Source organism: Engystomops pustulosus, chromosome 1, assembly GCF_040894005.1.
Source record: "Engystomops pustulosus chromosome 1, aEngPut4.maternal, whole genome shotgun sequence".
Lineage (NCBI taxonomy): Eukaryota > Metazoa > Chordata > Amphibia > Anura > Leptodactylidae > Engystomops > Engystomops pustulosus.
This window is the reverse complement of record NC_092411.1, coordinates 179,494,708-179,512,855: the sequence shown is the minus strand read 5'-3', so window position 1 is coordinate 179,512,855 and position 18,148 is coordinate 179,494,708. Positions and strand designations below refer to the sequence as shown.

Below are 18,148 nucleotides of genomic sequence, written 5' to 3'. Positions count from 1 at the left end.
TCTGTATCACCATATGCAGACACGTGAGACTTTTGGGCCAGCTAATGTTTTTATTGATCCCATTTTATGACTTTATGATTATTTTATTCTTATTTGTATGGGTGGTGAAACATTTAGGTGCTTTTACCATTATGGCAGGGTTTTTAATTAGTTTTTCAGGCTTAATCACTCCTAAAATATACTGTATTACAAATATAACACAGTACATTTCTAATATACTGTAAAAGCAACATGTCTTGGGGGGGGATGGGAAAGTATAGAGAGTATGAGAGATCAGAGTATGTCATAAAATGTTATTACATTTTTAATAGGTGTATATTTAAAAAGAGATATACTGTACATCTCTGAATTGTTATACAATATTGGTTCCTGTGAACACTAAAACATATTCACCACTGCAGATTTGTGTGATTTTTACATAGGGACTTAATAAATATAGGGGACCCCCTTAAACTGCTCATAACAATTTCCCCTTTGCTGTTGAATTTCTTGTTGCACTGACCAGGAGAAATATGAGGAGCACTGATGGGGGACCCATTGGATGCCAGGAGCTTATCTATACAGTGTGCAACGAATTACATAACATCCCTTGTGCGTTGATGCCCTGGGTCACACTCAATGTAGTTTATAGTGATAGACAATGCCGCTGCTGTACTCCCTGCCACTCAAACAGCATCTAAGACGGTGGCTTGTGGACAGCAAAACACAACCCTGTAACATGACACCAGGGCAGAGTGACCCACTCCACACACAGCCAGCGGAAACCTGATACTTTTGTTAGGGCTATGTGTGTGCTAGCGATCATGACCGGGATGTACAAAGCACAGATCTGACTCTCAATTATTCTGTCCCTAATTTACAGTGGGGTATAATCTGTCCTGGTATATGTTTCCTGGACCTTTGGAAGAGCTTCAAACCCTGTTGTGTACATTGTTGTGTAGTGAGAACAGGAACAGATGAATAACAATTTCATGGGTCTTTCTCAGTATAAAATTTGGTGGGTAGTGTGGGTGGCCATGGGCCCCCTAGAAGGCTTGGGCTCCCGACTATAGCCCAAACCACCTATATTATAATCCCCTTCTGTTGCTGGGGACCTACAACTTACTTTTCAGTGGGGCCCAACAACTTCAAGATACACCACTGCTCAATGGATTCTATACATTTTTATAATAATAAGGTGTTTAATAGTCCTGCCTGAATGTGTGTATTCACTGTAGGCCTGCCAGAGAAACAGGCAGCGTTATATCAAGCTGCTGCATCCTATATATGTAATGGTAGCATCTGGGTCGTGTGTTCAGTATTTGTGTGGTTGTAAGAACAGTGAACTCAGGTGAAGGGCTGTCAGTAGCCGCTGGTGATTTATCAATTGCTTTGTGAATAGCCATGCAATACAATAATCAGCATTAATGCACTTTTGTATTTTCACATCCTTCAATACCATTACTTAAATGAACAGCTGCAATTTTCTTTGTAAGTGGATTTGCAGATGCACAATCGATTGGTCCGTAGCCATAGCCTGGACAGGATGCAGCCAGATGTTTTAGAAGATGTAGTGTTCCATAATGCAGTGGTATATTCATTAGCGCTGATTCATTTGTTCTCATGTAGTACACATTTGCAAATGCAGCAAAACACAGATCTCACATATGTTTGACATGAAAACTTTTTGCATTGCTTAGTTGTGAGATCAGTTAAGAACTGTGATTACTCACATTTTTTTCCACATGTGGAAACAAGATTTAAACTTTAAACATTAGATTTAAAGCCTTTATACTTGTACTGTATATGGTTTTCAGTAACAGAACCAGCTCCTTACTTACGTTGCAGGAGTTGTAAATACATATCTTTCAGTTGTATAGGATGATGTCATAGTTTACAAATGGAAGAATATGAGTGTGTAAAGGCTTAAGCATAATGTAAAAATAATATAGCCTTCTATAAAATAATTGAACCCTTTAAGGACACAGTGGGGCAGATTTACTTACCCGGCCCATTTGCGATCCAGCGGCGCATTCTCTGCGGTGGATTCGGGTCCGGCCGGGATTCACTAAGGCAGTTCGTGCGCCAAAATCCTGGGGCAATACAGGGAAAATCAGCGCAAATCGGAAATATACGCGTAACACGTCGGGAAAACGCGAATCGGGCCCTTAGTAAATGACCCCCAGTGAGTTTGCACGTTAAGGCTCAGCCTGTTTTTTTTTTAATCTGACCAGTGTCTCTTTGAGTCGTAATAACTTTTTAACACTTTAACTTATCAAACAGTGAGTTTTTTCTCGTCATACATTGAAGTTTATATTAGTAGTACAATTTTGCTGATTGGTCAGTTTTTTTGGGGTAAAAAAATCAACTTTGTTGGAAAAACTTTCAAATGTTCTAGTTTTTTGACAAAAAGTCATACCACAAATTTTTTGTAGAAAACATTTGCTATTCATCTTCTTTCTATTTCCATATTTTTTTTTCATTTGCTTATTTTTTACAAATTTTAGAAGATTTATGGTTTTAGTAGCAAGTTTTTTAAATTACATGCACCACTACCTCCTCCACACACCATGTGCACTACTCCTACTATCACAACACACTTACAAGTGCGGTTTGATGGGACGGGAAAACGGACAATAGGGGGCATAACGCAAGGAAAGACGAACTGTGGTGGGAATAACGCAAGGAAAAACAGATGATGTTGGATTGGAATAGTAATTATGCAACACTACCTACAGGACAGATCACAACAACTACCTATCCAACACCACCAAATGCAGAGTGATGGCATTGGAGCGGCGGATCTGTCCTGACTTACAATACGATTTGTCATGACATAGATCATCTATTATGCCTTACATCACTGTAACTGGCCAGTCTACATTGACTGGCAAGTTTCAGCGATGGACATTGCAGGACCAATCAAATTGGTCCTGTGATGTCAGTGGATAAGTGTCACATTGCGATCCCCACCTGCCCTTAACACTTGTCTACCTATCCCAAGAAGGGGTGACATCAAAGAACCAGGAAGGGCTCATGCCCTATATATCGGACGCAGAGCACTACCGAGTAAACAAAGTTAATTTCTTGCAGAAACATAAGAGCATTAGAAATAAATAGCCAGCTCATGTTGCAACTGCCAGGGCTTTAGAAAGTGTAATTCCTGGCAGCTTAGAGGGGCTTTCCTAGCACGCCAGTTTAAAAAATAAATAAATGAAACCTAAACTTTAAAAAGTGTTCACACCATTTCTGAGAAAAGAAAATTACAACGGACTATACATCACATGAGGCTGTTTACCCTTCCGCTTACTCTTGCAGAGCAGCTCAGTCATAAAAAATTAGAGCATGACATACAAGCTTTAGTATAATAAAGCACATTTCACTTCACATCAAAATCCTCTCCTGTGTGGCTTCTTTCCCTGACCAGCCATTTTGGGTGATTTGGAGATTGTCCAGAACTGCCACACTTTGTCCCACCACCTGGTCCTGTAGCTGCAGAGCAGTCAAGGCATTGGGACTGGTGGGCGAAATCAGCTTCCTGCAGCCTTCTCTTTAACATTGGAGAACAGGTGTCACAATATGAGGGAAATGGAGGACAGAAGTTCATAAACGTAGAGCAATAGAAGTGTATGGGGCCACAGAAAGGGACAGGTAAGATGAAGAAGAGCTATTACATGGGTCCATAGGGATGTTGGCCACAAGAAGGGGCATTATGCTATGTGTGGAGCCATTAATCTTAATAGCATACTATGCTTGAGGGTGTAGCAATGGGCATGGTCTATGACACACATTTTGTTGTGCCCCCCCCATTGTCCTCTTTTTCTTCACCAAAAGCTGGGAGGTATGCCTATCACCAACATATACAGTATCCGATGATGAAGTACATACTGCCACTGTAACCTCTTGCACTGCAAACTGAACATTTCATTATTTACTCCCTGCTCTGCTGCGTGTTGTAGTTGTGCCACATTTGTACTGGAGCCTAAGAGTGTTTTAGGTCACAAATATACCAGGAGAGTGTATAGCTTGGTTTCAACCTATCTGTGGATATCGCTGTTGGCTTCTTCCACACCTGTCCAAGCCAGTAGGCTAAAGCTAGACGAAGGGGGCCCACCTTCGAACCCCCAGTGTGTGTAATGCATAGAGGGGAGGCCTGTGATAGCCAGGGACTCGCACATGGAACAAATTTGGTGAAAAACTGTTTACTTTATGTGGGACAGAAACATGGGGGCATCATCCCACCCTGGTAAAAAGTCAATGAATATAGTACCTGACATGGGCTTTCAGTCCATTAGGGGAACAGCATCACTTTCATCTGCTTCAAGTGCAGGTAAATCTGCACGCACTGGTACTGACAGTACCAGTGGAGATGGAACCCCCACGATTAACCATTGATTCACGAAATCACAGCCTGGTTAGATGATGCAGAGATCTCCTCAGAAACTGGTACAGCAGTTGGCATGTCATCTTCTGCTGTTAGTAGCTTAATAGTTGGAGGCAGACCGCAGACTGGCTGGCCTTTGTTAGTCGGTGGCTCTGTGGAGCCCATGATGATGACTGATGGATGCACTGGCCACAGGGATGTTGATAGGAGACCTGTTATTGCTTAATGCTGTCACTTCAACTCTGCAAATGGGATGGTGGCTGCAAAGCAGATCACAGCAAACATGAACTACGCCGAAAAATTTTCTTCCATCCAGTTAGGACTAGTTGTCCCTCCAGGCAGGGGCTCGGTTGCAACCTAGCCAAGGATCTCTCAATTGCACAGTTCTGCTGTAGGCCTCTTCTTATTGGTCAGGATCAGCAGGGTGCAGCAAAATGAGGGGGCCGCATGGTAACAAGGTTCTCCTTGGGGCACCCACGGTGTGTGTGTAATGGGTCCCGGTTGATGAAACAGGAGAGGCCCATGATTTTAGTGACTTTAGTCACTTTAGACTCACATGTCCCTTGCTGTATCCAATGGGTGGTTTAAGTGGAAAACAAACTTCCCTTGTTGCAAGGCTATGGGCTGGTCTTTTGCAATGGAGGAGTGGTCTGTAGTGTTGGGTGAATCTTTTTGGAGCTGTATCAGCTCTGCTGCATTGGCAGGACAAATCATCAGTAATGTGTTCTTCATTAAGTTCTCTGCACCAGAAATACAGTCATGGCCATAAGTTTTGAGAATGATACAAATGTAACTTTTTACAAAGTCTACTGCATCTGGTTATCATAATGGAAATTTGCATATACTCCAGAATGTTATAAAGAGTGTTCAGCTTAACAGCAATTCATTGCAAAGTCAAACTTTGCCTAGAAAATGAACTTTTTCCCCCAAAACACATTTCAACTTCATTGCAGGCCTGCCTTAAAAGGAGCAGCTAACATTGTTTCTTTGAATGCTCCATTAACACAGGTGTGGGTGTTGATGAGGACAGGGCTGGAGATCAATCTGTCATGATTAAGTAAGAAGCACACCACTGGACACTTTAAAGGGAGGCTGGTGCTTGGCATCATTGTTTCTCTTCTGTTAACCATGGTTACCCCTAAAGAAACATGTGCAGTCATCATTGCACTGCACAAAACTGGCCTAACATGGAAGAGCATTGCAGCTAGAAAGATTACACCTCAGTCAACAATCTTTCACATCATTGAGGAATTCAAGGAGAGAGGTTCCATTGTTGCCAAAAAGGCTCCAGGACGCCCAAGAAGGACCAGCAAGCACCAGGACCGGCTCTTAAAAGTGTTTCCACTTCGGGATCGGGCTACCAGCAGTGCAGAGCTTGCTCAGCAATGGCAGCAGGCAGGTGTGAGTGCATCTGCACGCACTGTGAGGGGAAGACTCTTGGAGCAAGGCCTGGTGTCAAGGAGGGCAGCAAAGAAGCCACTTCTCTCCAGAAAAAAACACCAGAACAGACTGATATTCTGCAAAAGGTACAGGGAGTGGACTGCTGAGGACTGGGGTAAACTCATTTTCTCTGGTGAATCCCCTTTCCGATTGTTTGGAACATCTGGAAAACAGCTTGTTCGGAGAAGACAAGGTGAGCGATACCACCAGTCTTGTCTCATGCCAACTGTGAGGGGGAGACTCTTGGAGCAAGGCCTGGTGTCAAGGAGGGCAGCAAAGAAGCCACTTCTCTCCAGAAAAAAACACCAGAACAGACTGATATTCTGCAAAAGGTACAGGGAGTGGACTGCTGAGGACTGGTAAATATATTTTCTCTGCTGAATCCCCTTTCCAATTGTTTGGAACATCTGGAAAACAGCTTGTTCGGAGAAGACAAGGTGAGCGATACCACCAGTCTTGTCTCATGCCAACTGTAAAGCATCCTGCAATCTTTCATGTGTGGGGTTGCTTCTCAGCCAAGGGAATTGGCTCTCTCACAGTCTTGCCTAAAAACACATCCATGAATAAATAATGGTACCAGAATGTCCTTCAAGAACAACTTCTCTCAACCGTCCAAGAGCAGTTTGGTGATCAACAATACCTTTTCCAGCATGATGGAGCACCTTGCCATAAAGCAAAGGTGATAACTAAATGGCTCAGGGAACAAAACATAGAGATTTTGGGCCCATGGCCTGGAAACTCCCCAGATCTTAATCCCATTGAGAACTTGTGGACAATCATCAAGAGGCGGGGGGACACAAAAAAACCAACAAATTGTGACAAAATGCAAGCATTGATTGTGCAAGAATGGACTGCTATCAGTCAGGATTTGGTCTGGAAGTTGATTGAGAGCTGCCAGGGAGAATTGCAGAGGTCCTGAAGAAGAAGGGTCAACACTGCAAATATTGACTCCCTGCATTAACTAATTCTAACTGTCAATAAAAGCTTTTGTTACTCATAATATGATTGCACTTGTATTTCTGTATGTGATGAAAATATCTGACAAACACACATAAAAATCAGAGGGCAACAGATCATGTGAAAATATAATATTTGTGTCATTCTCAAAACATATGGCCATGACTGTAAGTCAGAGCCCCAGGGCTGCGTCTATATTTATAATTTACAGTGCACCAACCAATAGGATGGCCTGCATCTCACTAGTTTATACATAAACATAAATAAAATAAATACATACATATGCAGCCTATGCAGCTTATGATGTCTGCAGTCATGTGATAAAATGCAATGAGAAATTGACTGATTCCTCTGAACCTCCTCCACTCCTCCCAGGTTCACTATATTATTTGGGGGGTAATTGTCTGTTGCTGTCTGCCTATGGTTGTGACATAATGGTTACATCTTTCATGTTACTCACATGACAAAAGCATGACTTAAAAGTGAGCATAATTGGTATTGCCACATCCAAGACAACCTCAACTATGTATTTCATATACATAGGCAGTAGGGCACATAGGTGGTCAGTAAAAAATATTTATACCCAATCTAAATTCCACTGCCCGCCACTGCTTGCATTACATTGCTCAGATTGCACTTGTATTTCAATTCCTTTCAGTCTTATCGAGACCTCCAAGGCCATATATTCTGCTAGGCATTCAAGGTATCTAAGGAACTACATTAATAAAACTGAAAATAGTTGGGTGAGGTACCCAGGTCGACCCAGATTCTGTACTGTTTCCAGCAATGATAATTCAGGCTGCTTCCTCTTTCATCACTTTTATAATTACCAGCTCCCATGCTTTAATTTGTACATTTTTTTTATACAAGTCCAGTACAATATGTAACTCACATAAGTCAGTGGCGGCAGGTGCAGGTACGCACCAGAATTCCCCTTTCTGTGCACGGGATTGTGGCGTGGCAAACGGTGCAGCCATGCAACAATACTAGCGCAGACACTTCATTAATACATGTTCAACCAGTTTGTAGATGTATTTATGTGCCATTTATGCCAAAATTCGGCACAGACTGCAAAAAAAAACTGCCCATGTATGTTTGGATTGCTTTCTGAAATGGGAAGTTGTTTTGCGACATTCAGCAACCCTGAAAATTGATATTCTGCATAGAATTTATGAAATAATTAATCTCTGTAAAATAAGTATATGCAACATGTGATATGTCATTAAAAGCTGTAAAATCCCACTGAAGAAAGGATGAGAACCGGGAGCCAGTGAGAGTTGTTTCCAACTTTCCAGCCACCCACACAATCTGGCAAGGAAGAAGTCCTGATGGAGTTATGATTTAAAGCTGTAGAGCATTGAATGATCTAATCTTATAACATCCTCTTGGTGTCATTCACTCCTATGTTTGCCTTGTTATAACTTTATAAATCATTATCTTCTATAAACAATTTATTATGTCCATGTTTTATACTAAATGTAATTCTATATAAAATCTATTAAAAAGCTGACCTCTAGTTGTCTAGGAAAAAGCATAGTCTTTCTTGTAAATGAACCCAGTGAGGAAATGGCCGGTTTTGTTATTTTTTGTAGCAAAGGTTGCTGTGACTAAAGTAAAAAACTCAAACTAAATTTAAAATATCCATATACTCTCTAAAATAATACAACAAGCAGGAACCATATTTTTCAACATATCTTACTGCAAAGTCAGTAATTTCCTGCAAGTTTTTGTTCACATCCAACCGGTATACATTTTATTGTATGTGTGGTTTCTGAAGATTTTACTTCTTATGAATATCCCATGTCTATATCATTGATATCAGCAGACAAAATAATAGCTACACACACGAGTTCTAGATTGTAATAACACTTGGGTTAAAGAGTCCATCTTAACATAGTAACTGTTTGATAAACTTCAAAAATTAGAATCTAGTCTTGGTCGCAGATACAGTTGTGGGTTTGCATCAGGGCTGCTGCGCCACACCAGTTGCGTAGAAGCGCTGAAATAATGGCAAATGCTAGCTTATTGTCAGGATCGGCGGTGGTGGACCCACTGAACCACCCCAAGCAATGGAATAAACCGACACCTGGAAGCGGAGTCTAAGTGGCACCCGGTATTCACCAGAGCCTGCAGCAAAGTGGATTGGAGTTGCTCCGCAGGTGCAACTTGCTTGCGGTAGTGGCCAAGGCGAGGTACAAGGATGGCAAACAAAGTGAAAGTTGAAGTCAGGCAGGAGGTCAGGACTGGCAGCACAGGATCGGAGTCTGGAGCAAAGCAGACTGTCAAGGCTGGCGGCAGAGAATCAAGGTCAGGAAATGAAGCACAGCTGATAAATCACAATAGTCTCAAAACAATGCTTTCTCTAAGGCAACTGGGCACAAAGATCCGGCAGGAGTCATAGGAAGCAGAGCACCGGACGGCCAACGCCAATTAGCGGCACACTGGCCCTTTAAATATCAAAGAGCCAACGCACACGCCGGACCACAGGTGCCGCTGCTGGAGTGTAGAAGGGTGAGTATGCCTGCAGCCACTGGAAAGAGGTACTGACACACGTGGGAATATGGGTGCGCCTGAGACACAGGTCGCAGGAGTACCCGTGACACTTATTGCTTATAGCACTGAAATTATTTCCCCTTTTCTGCCACCTCCACGTCACGGGGAGGGGGCATGGAAAGGCGCGATGGTGAGGCGCAGCTGGTCTGGGGATGGGCGTGGCCACAAGGCTTTCCTGTCCATATACTTGCTGCAGTCGGTGAATTTTGTGAGAATACGCAGGATGTGCTATTTTCAGGAAGTGATGACATTTACATTGATCCCATTTTGGCATAAACCGTCTGATCACTTCATATTTCTATTTTTTTAAGATGCAAACTCACAACAAGTGGTGTTTTGGACATTTGGGTGCTATTTTCCGTAACGGGGTTCACCGCCGGCAAAACCATATTTATATATTGATAGAATAGGACTTTTTTAGGACTTGGTGATACCTAACGTGTTTATGGTTTTTACTGTTTATTTTTTTACCAGGGAGTAATTAGAACATTTTAGTATTTAAAAATTGTTAAAATTTTTTTATAAAACTTATGGTGCATGTCAGGAATGGGTTAAAATTCCATCTTTTATTACAGACACATTAAAACCACAGTTTCACACTGGCACACATAGGATAGCTATAACACGTTGTTTAAAACAGGTGAGAGAGGAATACAGCCGCATCTAATTTTCACATGACCACATCTTTACCCTAACCCCATTAACAAAAATATGTATGCATATTCAAGCTGCTACATTAAATGTGATAATATGTTTGTCTTCACCTATAGCTGGAAAATGGATTATGTATGAGGCTAGAGAATTACAAAGAGTAGACTTGGGCTGGGTTCACACTTCGTTTTTAGTGTACACTTAGTATATATGTTGGGAAAGCTCCTGACGTATACGCTGAACGTACCCATTGGCATACGGTATCCTGCAGTCAGAGGCAATCTTGTTGCACACTATCCTGTCTGAGCCATCATTTTGCAGCATGAACAAAGTGCACTGGAATAGTGCACACTTCCAGAGCAGTGCAAGGGGCGCCAGATTAATGAAGACAGTGCACCAGTTTTGATTAATATTGCACACTCTGCACATTTCACAGGCAAACTGAACATTGTGCAGATTGCACTACTTTTATTGAATGTGGCCCACTGTGTCCTAAAAAAATTAAAAAATGTGCACCTAAAGGGCCATGTAAGTGCTGAGTTGGAGTTTGCACCACATTTATTACCAATATCCAAAAAAATGCAATGAGGCAGCACTCCAGTAAGTATAAAGGTGATCTTTATTCATCCATGGCAAAAGAAGGTGCAACGTTTCAGCTCCTCCATAGAGCCATTATCAAGCATGCAGCCACCACTGTACTTGATCCATTATCGGACTGCTCCACAATCGGACTGTTTACATTTATTACCGACGTGCACCAGAAAACAAATGGTGCACATTTCCTGAGCAGTGCAGAGGCGCCAGATTAGAGGGCTATTCCAGGAATATGAACATCTGATACAAAAACCCATAATGCTATAAAAAAAATGAATATAACAAAACTCAATGACATTAGTCACTTAATGGAGCTTAAATAGTTTGATTTTAGGATTCACAAATTTTTATTGCCTTTTTAAAGTAGGAAGAGTTATCACCAAGATGGTCGCCACTGGAAACTACACGTCCCATGATCCTTTAGTTCTCAGTAACTCCTCCTCCTTCTTATACCCTACTCCCAGTGATGATCTAACAGACTGGTCTGTTCTGTTACCATAGTAATGATGTGAAACTGCCATCACTGCACATTACCTCATTGAGATCACGCCTCACCACAACACTGGCCATACTGGAGGCACTGCAACCAACCATCTACAGCCATAGTGATGATCACATGACCTGCCCAGACATGTGATGGGGATATGTGACCAGTGACCATCTTCTGCCACTGAGAAAATCAAGGAACTGTTTAAAGGGCCAGTAGCATTTTAATTCTTCATTACAGTGTACTTCAACAGCATTTTCTGCTAAGGGAAGCACAATTTTAAACAACTAATAACATTAGCTTATATTTTAAGGACCCATTTGTATATGAATTAAGTTATTTCTGGAATACTCCTTTAATGAAGACCGTGCACCAGTGATGATTAATCTGGCACACTCCACAGGCAAACAGCACATAGTACAGTTTGCAGTACTTTTGATAAATACTGCACTACGATACAGAAATACTGTAAATTACTGGCTGTATAGTACTACATAGAATTACGTTTTTTTTTCTCAGTCGGCCAAACCACAATTCAAGGAAATAACTAATTAGTGTATCCAAAGCATCATAGAGTCATCATTGAACCGGAGCTTTATACAATATAATGTTGCATCTATATTAGACAGTCTCAAGCAATGATAACATCATGCTTCACAGCTGCAGTGTCTGGTAAAAACGAGGTCAAATCCTTTTGGCTTTAAAGCAAATAAAACTTCCAGAAAATATCCAGTTTCTTAGTAAAACAAGAGTGAGCCCATTCCTGCACCAAATTCTTTGAAATATTTAATTTTACTGCGTAGTATGTATGTAGATTTGCCGGTCATTGCTTTTCCCATTGATGACACAGTTGCATTACATAATTTTTAAAGGGGTATTCCGGGAATATGAACGTCTGATACAATAATCCATGTTGCTATAAATAAGTGAATATAACAAAACTTAATGTCATTAGTCAGAAAATGGAGCTTAAATAGTTTGATTTTATGATTCACAAAATCTTATGGGTTTTCTAAAGTAGGCATTATTACCAAGATGGACGCCACTGGAAACTTCAAGTCCCATGATGACTCAGTCACTCCTTTTCCCTCTTATGCTCTGCACCCAGTTATGATGTAACAGACTGTCCTGCTCTGCTACCATAATAATGATATGTAACTGCCATCACTGCACAATACCTCACTGGGATGAGTCTCACCACAACACTGGGCATACTGGATGCACTGCAATCAACTGAATACAGCCAAATGTAGTGGTGATCACATGACCTGTCCAGGCAGGTGAAGGACATGTGATGTGGACTTGTGACCATTGGCATCTTCTGTCCTGTGTCTGCTCCGTGTTGAGGAAATCAACACTGATCAAAGGGCCAGTAGTATTTTAATTCTTCATTACAGTGTATATACAGTATATAATTTATTTTTTAACCCCTTCCCAACATAGGATTTAAACATACTTTACTTAACAAAATTCATAAAAATTGTTGAGGGGTTTCTAAAATGGGCTCATTTATTAGATTTTACTATTAGTTAGTCCTCTCAAAGTGACTTCAAAGCTTAACAGATCCTTCATAATTTTGTGTTTTCCCTCATGATTTTGTTTATAAAATGAAAAATAAAAATTGCACCTAAAGTTCTAGGCCTCATAACATTCTACAAAAATTAGTGTTGAGCTCACAGTTTCTGACACCTCCATAGCATTGCATCCTGCCACTCCATCTTTTAGTGAGAAAGGGACTCCCAGTGGTTGGCCTCTTGTTTGGTTAAACCAACAAAACTTGGTACTTTCAAGAAAGAAAACCTGCATTAGGCCTCTTGCCCACGAGCGAGAGCAATCAGTGAAGATCACTCGGTGCACTGGAGGAATTTAGCAACCCGAACCTCAGATCACTGCAATGAACTGTTCACTGACTGCACTGGCTCGTGGGCAAAAGAAGTGGCTTCCGTATTCTAGGGGGTGACCTTTACATTGAGACTGAAGGCTTTCCATTTATAAAAATAAAACATTTCCAGTTCACTATATACAATGCCATCTACAATTTTCAAAGTATGAAAGAGGTGTATTGTTTGAATTCAGTTCTGTAGAGCATTATTTCAAAAACCTATTTGAACTTTGTAAAGTTTTTTTCCGGTTATTAAACCGTAAAAGCTTAATATGTGAAATACCTTTGGTATTAAGGGGTTAAGATCTGCACCACTATTTCATTACAGATCTCTTCAGATGACAAGATATTTTCCAGCAACACAGATAATATTGCAATGCGTCTTGCAACAGTATGACAGCCCATATGTTGTTTTAGAAAGACTTGCCAATAGCAAGCAAAATATAGAACACATATGGAAGGAGCAATCAGTAGCACAGCATACCTTTTTCATAATAAATTTACAAAATAATTAAAATGGATGGTGAAAAGCATAGTAGCCCATACTGAAGATGAACTGTCACAACAAATTAACATTTCCATATTAAATGCTATGTCACAAGATTATATTTTTGCCAATTGTAAATTTTCAGTTTATTCACTTCTGTAGATCTTGATGACTTGAATTTGCTAATGATGGAAACAAAAAGTGGTATTCTGGCTATTTAAAGAGATAGCATGAATTGCTGATTAGTGGTAGCCCAACTGCTGGGAACCACAACAATCATGAAATCCCTTTCTGCAACATACTTCTTGTAAATTAATCCCTTAATGATCACCCATACAGATTTCTCGATCGGTCATGGCTAGGCTGATGGGTTTCTCTTTCGGCCTAACCTAAGAAAGAGCAGTGCCTCAGCTGTTAACCAGTTAGATCCCGCAATCACTGTAGTGACCACGTACGGCTCCCTCCCTCTCCTCCTGGTAACCCGCGATGTGATCGCATGGTGCTTTCTTCTCAGCCTCGCAGCTGGGGACCTAATGAAGGTCCCCAGGTATGCCATGGCTGTACCGAGTAGGCTGACACTTCTAATGCACTGCAATACATGGTTATGATAGTATATATGCAATATATGAAATAAGAAAAACGACAAAAAATGAATAAAAAATTAAATTCATTAGAATGTCCCAAAAGCCCCTAACATATAAAATCACCGATTCCCTAAATTCGCAACTTATAAAAATATAAAAATGGGTATTCCTGGGGGTGAACCCCGTAGTAAAGTAATTTAAAGTGAAGTAATTTTTTGGGGGTACAAAAAGTTTTAATGTTTGGTACAATCTATTAACACCTAATAAAACCTATATCAATTTTGTATCCCTGTGATCGTACTGAACCAAAGAATATATTAGAGATGCTATTTGGAATGTACAGTGAAAGACATAAAAACAGAGCCCACAAGAAAATGGCACAAATTATATTTCCACTTCCCAGTACATGGCATGGAATATCAAATACCGCAACTAGGAGGTACAATTAGTTACGCAGAAAACAAGCCCTCACACGGCTCTGTACACAGAAAAATTTAAAAGTTATTGATTTTTTGAAAGTGAGGACCGAAAGTAAAATGGAAAAAGCCTATCAGGGACAAGGGGTTAAAATTACCCCTATACTACATGAAAAAATGTTTACAAATTCTCTGGCATGAAGGTTTGGTTACGTTTGATAACACAATCCAAAGGCTCCACTAGTGATCTCATAATTTGGGAACATTGGGGCAGATTTAAGATCGTGTGTCCGAGTTCCTTCCTGTGTTGCTGCTGCGCCGAGGTCCACCGGAGTTCTGCCCTACAAAAGCTCAATGGCTCTTCTGTGCCCTACCATGTGCCCTGACAGTGGGTTACATCCACATATGGCGTGTCCTCTCGGAAAAAACTGCCCAATATATTCGTAGATGCATTTTCTACTTTGATTCAGTTAATGAGGGTAAATTCTGCAGCTAAATGAATGTATTAATTATAAGCATTAGTGAATTCCAAATCAAAATTCTGTAAAATACATAGAGGGTTAATAAGCTTCCTACCTTCTTTTTTTTAATAGTTTGAGGGGTGAAGTTAATAGAACGGGGGGATATGTGGTAGGTATCTATAAACAGAACTTCCAAAACCGCTACAGAAATGAAATGGTCCCTAAAATAATTTATTCTAAAATTTTCTTAAAAATGTGAGAGAATGCTACTCGATTTGTGATTTTTTTTTTTAGCATCGTAATAAAACAAAAGGACACTTCTAAAATGATACCAACAGAAAGCTGAAAGATGGTAAATGTTAGTTAGTCTTACTACCCAAATAGGTTACCAGTTTGAAAAACAGAACATTTTGAAGTTTGAAAATAGCTAATTATTTCAAGATGTTTACCAAATTTACCTTTTTTCATAAATAAATTCAAAATATATCAACCAGAATTTCCCAATAACTTGAAGTACAAAATGTCACAGAAAAACAAACTCAAAAACAATTGGATAAAGTGACACATGGTGTTTTTGAAAAATAGGCCTTGGTCACTAGAGCGACTGGCCATGCACAAGCATAGGTATATAGCTGTATTAATACAGGAGAACAGTATATATATTTATACAAGAGGTACAGTATATAGATTACTACAGGTGGTACAGTATCTAGCTCTATTAATACAGGGACAAAGTATTGATAAAGGTGGAACATTATATAGATTGATACAGGAGGTACAGTATATATATATATATATATATATATATATCAATGCAGGGGACACCGTATATAGCTCTAATTAATACAGAAGTTAGATTACCACGGGAGATATAGTAGTGGGCATTTACTTACAAGGTCACTCGAATTCACAAAAAGTGCATTGTCTACGCACTGTGTGTGGCAATTCACTAAGATTGTGTGCCAGACAGAAATCATGAATCTGGCACTTCCCTGCAATGGTGCGACAGAGCTCACCATCTTAAACATAGGGCGTGTGACACAATTTGAAAGTTAAATATGGTGCTCGGTCTCAATCGGTCGGACCGTCCAAGGGCACGCCACCTAATTTGTGTCGCTTGGAAGCAAGCCTAGCCGAGCCACAAGGGTCACGTGCAACACAATCACAGCGCAGGCACTTCCTGTGCAAGCCGTTTTTGCCATGAAGAACGTGCACGGTCTGACAAAAGTGCACCATGGAATCCTTAGTAAATGTACCCCAGTAACTAGCTCTGTTAATACAAGGGGCACAGTATATATATTGATACAGGTCGAAAAATATGTAGAATCATACAGGTAGAACAATATATAGATCGCTACGGGAGGTACATTATATATATATATATATATATATATATATATATATATATAAATTAATGCAGGGGACACAGTTTACAGCTCTATTAAAGGGATTTTCCTGGGGTTAATAAAAAAGTATACGTGGAGGGGGTTGTGAAAAAAAAACTTATGTTTACCTCCTCCACCACTCACATTGTCCTGGACCACCATCCATCTGTGCAATACCATGTTTTTTTAGAGAAACATGAATACGCCACTTTGACAACTTCCACTAGTCTGGCATGCTTACCTGACCCCTGCCGCCTTGCCAGATACACATTGAAATGCTGTATCAGGCATCAGGACAGGGGATGGGTGGGTGTGCCACATGGGCAGTAGTTGTCGGAGTGGAGTGTGCCTGCCTCTGTAAACAAACAGGGGCAGGCAACAACAGGTGGCGGTGCTGAATAGTGGGAGCACTGGTAGAGGTAGGTATAAGTTTTTGGGGGTTTTTTACAACAATTTTTAATACAGGTGGCACAGTATATAGCTTTATTAATACAGGGGGTTCAGTATATAGATTGACACAGGTGGAACAGTATAGATTAATTGGAGGGACACTGTACATATTCATTGCAGATGGTCTCAGTATATGGTCGATAAGGGGAAGAACTGTGTATACTACCCTTACGGACTGGCACTACATACGTTACAATACAAGCACTGTATTTAATCATTTTAATTTGAGGGGTAACTGGAAATGTTATTATGCAAATTTATATGAGGAACAATTTAAATATTTTAGTGACTTCCTAGGTGGGGAAATTTTTTTAAGTTTGCCCTGTTGAGTAAATTAACTAGAGACTAGCCTGAGTGTATATAGTCTATTCAGAAATGTAGAAATGTAACCTGAGATGCTATATGAATAGAGCCTACATTAGTTAGGAATATTTGCAAAATAAATATCTTATTTATATGCTCCCAATATAAGCATTGTCATTTCTTTTCTGCATTGCAATAAAATAAGTGATACGCTCACGTAGCAGATTCTTTTTGCTGTATAGTAAGGCAAGGTCCCTTGATGATGAAATGTGAGTGTTAAATTTCTGTGGTAGCATTATTTAAAATGCTCCTAAAACCTCCTAAAACAGCCATATGCTTCTAAGTGGTCCCCTGCTATTATTATATATATATATTTCAAATTGTAAGAAAGCATTGTATTTAGGAACATATGCTTTTGCTGACCCATTTGTTACCACACTGCAAATTATTCCTCATTTATAATATGTTTACATTCTGTTAACAAATGTAGATATTCCTGGTGAGTAAAGCATACACTGCCTGACAGCACCTGCATATTGAATTAACTTTTCACCATTTTGACCTGTGTTTGGCACATAATTGGAATTGTGGAGTGACATAAGGCGAGGAAACGTATTGTCCAGCGCTGCATACTTCCACTTTCCCCCCACTAAGGCAGAAAATGTACATGTTCAACAATCTGGAAAAAGGCTTTATTATCAGAACAAAAGTTCGAGAGAAATTGTGGTTCCCTGAGAAGATACTTCTGAGCAATAACAAAGATTGCACAATTTATAACACTGGCTAAGGAGATTGAATTATAGGAGACATACATTATATATGGCTTGTAGAGATTGTCTGTGTCTCTTAGCTTGGTGGTTATCAGCATTTCTACACAAGGAGCATACTTTGGGATCTCTACGCATATAATGGGATAAATCCAGGGGAAAACTTCATCATGTTCCACCTGCACCAAGTGACCATGACAAGTGAAGCACTAGGCCACGCTCAAGCCGTCTACCCCTAATCCATCAAGTCCTCCCAGTGGGACGACATTGAACATGCATATGCTATATCTTAAAACACATTCTTATGAGTAACATAAGGAAAAAATAATTAAAGAATGATGGAATAATTAATGTAAACAAGCCAATGA

At 40.2% G+C, this 18,148-nt stretch overlaps 1 protein-coding gene across 1 annotated transcript in view; it reads left to right on the top strand.

The window, feature by feature from the left end:
- Positions 1-18,148, top strand: part of LOC140098491 (uncharacterized) — a 121,723-nt gene that overhangs the window by 44,115 nt on the left and 59,460 nt on the right. The window lies entirely within an intron of this gene.